Genomic DNA, 7,423 nt, shown 5'->3' on the forward strand with positions numbered 1-7,423 from the left:
TAATGGGTCGCAGATCCTTAAAAGTTTCAGGAGGGTCATTAATGCATATTTCTTCTTGTGCATATTTTACCTTTCCTTTATTATTGTATTGACTTTGTTTACATAGGCATAATGCATATTAAATAAGGATAAAATTAGAAAAGTCATTAAATTTTAAATAAAAGTTAATGAAGTTAATTTAAGACTTTCCTTAGTCTATGTAAAAAATGTTGAAAGTGACTTATAAATAGGATCAGAGGAGAATATACCACTTTGAGAGTATGTACTCTTTCCATGAACAGACCAAAAAGTTAAAAGAAAAAAATTAGGTTGCAGATTTTGATTGAATTAATTTTTAATTGTGACTTTATTTAATTTAGTCCCATAAATGCGATTCATTATGGAGTCTCATGTTACCCTTAATCTTGATGTGCAATGAATTTTTTCCCATTATAAGATATATTTAACCAACTCACTAAAACTAAGACAAATATTAGATTATTTAATTCTAGTTGAAAATCAAAAAAATTCAAATTTATCCCTATTATGTCAAACAATACTTCAATCTGACTTGGTATATATTGTTGGCAAAAAAAAAAAAAACAATCTGTCTTAGTATATATTACTGTATCGAAAAATTATATACAAAAACATAAATTATTTCTTAATTAAGGAGTCATAAAAGAATTGTACCATACTTTAATGGGCGGTAATAGTAAAAAAGTGTTACCATATTGCAGAATATCAATGACAAGTTTTGTGCAGCAATAATAATAAGATCAGTTAACCTCTTATTTTGCTCATGATTGATGCTAATCATATCTCTAAATCTTGTAATTATCTTTCTTCTTTGAAAATTTGATCAATAAATTCTACATATAAGATGGAACTCATATTTCATATCATTCCTACTCGTCACTAAAAAAAAAAAACATCAAATTAGCGATGGAATTTTTGTCACTAATCAAAATTAGCAATAAATTAGTGATGAAATTTATTAGCGACAAAATTAGTGATGGAATTTTTTACTTCACTAATTCCACCGTCACTAAATAATTAGGGATGGAATTTAAAATTCTGTCACTAATTAGTGACGGATTACTGAAGAAAATTAGTAATAAAATTTTTTTGTCACTAATCCGTCACTAATTAGGGATGGATATTTCATAAAGATTTTGTTGCAAAATAGTGAGAGATTTATATCACAAATTGATGACGAAAATTTTCATCACTAATCCGTTGCTAATTATTTTTCATTTTATAAATTTAAAATACTACATGGCAATTATTAATTGCAAACACTTGTCATGTTTGTGACTACCACCTTGTCACCAGCTACCACCTCACATTCTCCTCTCTCTCCCATGTCACCATCTCATCTTCTCATCCACATCATCACCACGTGTCCATCACTATGAGCCACCACTTCATTAATGGTTGCCACCTTACCAACTCCTCTCTCCCCCATGTTGCCATGTCATCTTTTCGTCCACGTCATCGCCACGTGTCCATCATTGTGACCTGTCACATGATCACTGGCTTTGCTAGTTGAGTTATGAAGCACCTGCAAAATTTTTATGTAAAAATAAATATATATAATATATATAAGATTTCTAATAATAAATACAAATATATATAATAAATATTATGTCATAATTTAATATATTATTATTTATTTGAATTTAATTTTTATATTTTAGTAAAAATTTCTAATACTTTATATTTTTATTCAAATATTTAACGAAATAATAAGTATATCATATATTTTTTTTTATTTTTTTCTTTATAATATTTGGATTTTTTAATTTTCATATAAATATTATTTAAAAATTGTGATATATTATATTTTTATTTAATAATGAGTTAAAAATAATTATTATCTATTTATATCATATTTTTTGTGATGGATTAGTGACAAAATTGAGGCGGGAATTAGTAACAAAAAAAGTTTCATCATTAATTTCCGTCACAAAATGTTTAGTGATGGGAATTAGTAAGGGATTAGTGATGAAAATTAGTGTCGGAATTTTTTTGTCACTAATCATTTAAAATAGAATCAACGATGGACTTGTGACACAATTTAGTGATGGAATTTTATCCCGTTATTGATCTGCAGCTAATTTAGTGATGGAAGTCACTAATTTAGCGACGAAAAATTTCGTCGCTGAATTCCATTGCTAATTTTGTGACCAAATTTAATGAGAGATTAGTGATGGATTAGCAAGAATTTTATTCCGTAGCTAAATTTCGTCACTAATCCCCATTTTTTTTTGTAGTGTGTATTAATTAGATCACCTCATCTCATCTCATATTAAGCAAATAAAAGGGTGACAAAATTAAGTCGATGTCTTTGATTGAATTAATTTTTTTAATTGTGACTTTAATAAAATTTACCAAACAGGGCATGTTTTCCAATTTCCATTATGAAGTCTCATGTTGTCCTTAAATTTTACTATGTAAACAAGGCATATCAATCAAACATTTAATTTTATTAAAACTAAGGAAAAATTACTAAATCATTTAATTCTGGTTGAAAATTGGAGTAAATAAATTTTTCTGGAATTGGCCAGGAAAGGATGAACATCTGCTAATATATATATATATATATATATATATATATATAATTACCAAAGTTTCGCATTATTGATTGATGTTTTCTTTAAAGAAAGCAGCATGGGTTGTGAAGAGAAGTCCCAAGACACCTGTAAAGCGTAAAATAAATAAATAAAAACTTGATTATTATTATTTATTTTCGAAATAAAGTCTGAGAGGTGGGACTCACAAAATACTTTTATAAAAGTTGTATCTCCATGTTATATCCCATCAACTCGATAATTTGTTTCAGCTCTCAAAAATAAACTAATTATTTCAGCCCAGAAAGAAAAGTAGACTAATTATATATGTATATTAGATATTGAATTGTTCCAAAGCACAAATATAATTTTAAAAAAATAATAAGAGCTCTGACAGACGTGATTTGGTTATTGGTTTTGGTTAAATGTGTCCAATAATAGTCAATAGCTAGTTGCCCCAGTCAGAACACTAGGGGCTGTTTGGCAAATGGCCAAAATCATGATTTTGGTTTTGGTCAAAAATTTGATAAACAGGAAGAAAAATTAACAAACCACAATTTTTGTCTCAAAATTATAGTTTCAAAAAAAATGAATACATTCTACTTCTGGCTTAAATTGGAGAGTATGATTGTATCTGTCAGAGTAGATCCCAACAGTAATATAACTTTAACACCCCTTAATTATTTTTCTATAAACATATTTAATCTTATATGTTATAAATATATATACACATATTAATTATTTATTAATTACATTATCTTATATGTTATTAATTATGTTGATAAAAATATATTATTAACAATTTTATTCCTTTAAATTAAAATATATTATAAAATCTGTCTTTTATGTAATTATCATATTAACTTATGCTCTTTTTAGTAATTTGTATATATAAAAAGTATTTTTGATAACAACTATCTAAACACTCTTACTTTATTAGAACAACTTTTTTAAAAAATCTATTCTTCACAAAATCTATTTTCCAAAAGGTATTCTCCAAGCTATGGTTTGGTTTCATCCAAATACCCCCTTAGTTGTAGTTGAAATGAAACATGCATTCCAGCTTGTACACAAGGATAGTAAATTGGCGAAAAAATTCTATCTCTAATAACAGTCTTTTTAAAAAAATAGAATTCACAAATTTTATCAAATTCTATCGCTAATTCAATAATTTTTTACATAGTTATGTTGAATTCGTTGGTCAACTTCTTTTTTCAGGGAAAGATAATATTGAGACTACTAACAAGGTTGAATTAAAAGAAATAAATTAATTTTTCATAATATGATGAATCAATATTTAAATCCTTACAGGAAAAAATGTGCATATTAAGTATCTTACAATATCTTGAATAAGATTATATCTAATAGGAGGATGTACATAAGAATGAGACTTAAAGAGATCATTAGCCTAAATTACGGGCAACATTAAAAGCTTAGTTTAATCATTTCAACATAATAGCTTTTTAATGGCTGCTAAAGTATGTTGGATGTCAACATCGCATGACAAAGTGAAAGTTGAGATTTGTTAGATTAAAGTTGCCGTACATTTTTAACAACCTTCTAACACTTAAGACATGAGGAGTAATTCTTCCAAAAAATTAATTGTCATTGTTGTTATCATTTTATATAATAGAAGTTATGACTCGTTAAATGATTAGGCCGTGCAAAATCCCTAATTTAGATTTGTGGAGTTGGGAGGTATTTTCGTGCCATTTTCCTGAATAAAATCTTATTATATCAAGAATAGTTCTTCCGGAAAATGACAAAAAAAAAAGCTAAAAAATATGATCTTCTAAATTAGGCACCTAATACTTCAAAATTTAAGGAAAGAAAGTGGTGTCTGATATGGTATTTTGTAAATATAGTTAAATGATTAGTGTACCCTTATATCAAAAAGCTTATTACCAAATTGTAAACTGATAATGATAAGTGTTGAATAACTAATAACAAAAATATACTAATAATAACAAGTTATTTATTAATAAGTTGTGTACTATCAATAACAAATTTGATAGCTTCTTTTTTCAAATATGGTATAAAAGCATTTTAGTCATTTAACTGCATTTACAAAACACTATATTAGACACCACATCTTTTTTCATCATTTTCAACTCTTTGGTATCTAGATTAGGAAATGATAATTTCAAAAATCTTACTCTGAAATTTTCCCCAATTCTAAAGCACTTTTAAGCATATTCGAACTCCTGCGAATCGCTTTTGCTAAACGTCCATTTTTAACTAATGTTAAATGATTAATTTTCTGTGACTACCAAAATCTAATGAAAAATTTTAGAATACTCAAAAAGAAAGGATTAAAGTTGAAATAACTCTTTTTCTTTAAAAACAAAAAACAAAAAAGAGAGAAGGGAAGATGAACTCGTTGTATATTCAATTAAAAGAACAATTACTTATTTATCAAATTTTTGTAGTTCATATTTAAATGGATTTCTTTTAATTGTTAATAATTTTTTTGTAGACAAATGAAGACTCTCATGGAAGGAGAAGAGATATTGGTAAATATGGCGATCTTAGCTATATTGAAATGATTTCACTTCTTTTTTTTTTTTAAGAAAAAATAAATATGCACACAAGTTTTTTTTTCCGTAGTTAGAGTTGTGAATTGCCAAAAATGGTTCTCTCTGTGGCGAAATTCCCTAAGCTTAGCAATGCAAGAACGAAGATAGTGGAGGAGGCAGATTTGCTCCAGCAGAGTAGTAAGAAGATCAAAGCGAGCTCTCCAAACGATGGTGATGAAGAGATGAGGTAGAGATCTTTCTGTGAATTGCTAAAGGGGATTGGTTCAAGAGCCTTTGGTAACGATCATGGAAGGAGAGTTGAGGAGGATTTGGATTTTGGGCCGATGAAGTCACAAATTAAGGTTCTAAAGCACTCAAGAGGTAGATTCCTAGTTCCTGAATTTATCTTTTCTGATGTTGCTCTGCAGAAAATCAGAAAACCATATAAGCTTAGTCTTATTGTTAAACTATTGCGCAAGAGCTTAGGGCTTAGTAGAATGGAGCAGAGAATTCAAAAGATGTGGACTAGATCCGGGGTGGTGACTGTTGTGGACCTATCTAATGGTTTTTTTGAGGATTATGAACTAGCATTGTTAGGGGGCCCTTGGATGATTTCCGATTGCTATCTTAATGTGAGAGAATGGAGGCCTAATTTTGATCCTAATGTGGAGGCTGTCGAGGAAGTGTTAATATGGGTCAGATTTCCTGATCTACCCTTTGAATATTACGATGAAGATATCCTTGAAGCCATGGGTAATGAGATCGGCAAGGCTAATAAGGTAGAATGTCTACTTTTACTTTGTCCAAAGGGGGGTATGCAAGAGTTGGGGTTCAGATTGATTTAAGGAAGGTATTATTACCTTTGTACATCATTGATGGGAAGAAGAGACCAATTGTTTATGAACGTTTACACATGTTGTGTTTTTGCTGTGGCATGTATGGACACACTGAGAAGGAGTGTAAAGAAAAGGCTACAGATGTGAATGGTGAAAAAGAAGCACAAGGGGCGGATGGAATGAAAGAGGATTATGTGTTTGGGAGTCTATGGTGCAGTACACCAGAGATTTTCGTAGGTCCTTTCAAGGAGGGTTTAATGGTGATCAGTGGTTTTATGAGGGTCAAGGAAGGACACAGTCTCGTTTTGGTAACTTAGCAAATATGGCAGATGTTGAGAATAATGGGAAGCCTGTTGATGTTGAAAGGAAGGAGTCTGCGCAGAAGTATCATGAGAAAATATTGTATAAGAAAAAGAATGTGCCTAGATGTGAAGTTGAAAGCAATGTACACTCTACTGCCCAAGTTTCTAGTGAATGGAGCCTTGGTGCTTCTTAATAAAGATAGGAGAAGGCTAAAGGAGGTCAGGGAGAGGAGTATGGAGGTTCACAATAGGGGGATATTAGTAGTGAACAATGAGGGAGAATGTTTAAGGGAATTGGATGTGAATGTGGTGTATGAAACACCTGAAATAGCAAAAGAGCTACTTCATGTCAGAAAAAGCTTTGCTAGAAGGCCTCCTGATCAAGGGGGACGTAGTGTGGAGGAGGTTGAGAAGGATAATGGGAATTGGAGTGAGGCTATTATGAGCATTGACTAGCTTTTGGTTTTTGTTTGAGACCTATTTTTTTCCCTGTTCTTTTACATGGATAGTGACAAAAAATTTCTTGTCTGGAATTACAGAGGAGTGGGTAGTAAGAGATTTGAGAGAGGTCTTAGATTCTTGATTCAAGAAAGAAGACCTATTTTCTGGGGTTGCTAGAAACAAGAATTGATTATAGCAAGGCAGGGGAGATCTTTCGCAAAGTGGGCTATACGAACTGGTGTGCCGCACTGGGTGGGGTCTTTCTGGAGGTGTGTGGATTTCTTGGAAGGATGATGTATGAGATTTTTCTATATTAAAAGAAAACTCTCAATGTATCCACTTGAAGGTCAAGAATAGTAACGAAGCGGGATGGGTTCTAACTATTGCTTATGTCAGCCCTCGTGAGAGAGATAAGAAGATGTCTTGGGAAGACATGAGTTATTTGCTTCAGTTAATATCTTACCTTGGATGGTTATTGGTGATTTAAATGATATTCGAGACGTGAGGGAGGAAAAGGGAGGTGCTCTTATTAACCAATGCAAATGTGAGATTTTCGAGGAAAGAATTAATAATTGCAGTTTGATTGATATGGGGGCTTGGGGGAACAGGTTTACTTGGAAAGGGCCACTCATACCCGACTATGAAAGGGTGTTTGAGAGGTTTGGATAGGGGACTATGTAATACTAGATGGAGGGTACTGTTTCATAATGCAGTTGTCAAAAACCTCATTAGACTGTGCTGTTCTGATCATAGCCCTCTTTTGCTTTGCCTAAATG

The sequence above is a fragment of the Neltuma alba genome, unplaced genomic scaffold (assembly GCF_004799145.2).
Source record: "Neltuma alba isolate B1F8T4 unplaced genomic scaffold, ASM479914v2 tig00004288_pilon, whole genome shotgun sequence".
Taxonomy (NCBI): domain Eukaryota; kingdom Viridiplantae; phylum Streptophyta; class Magnoliopsida; order Fabales; family Fabaceae; genus Neltuma; species Neltuma alba.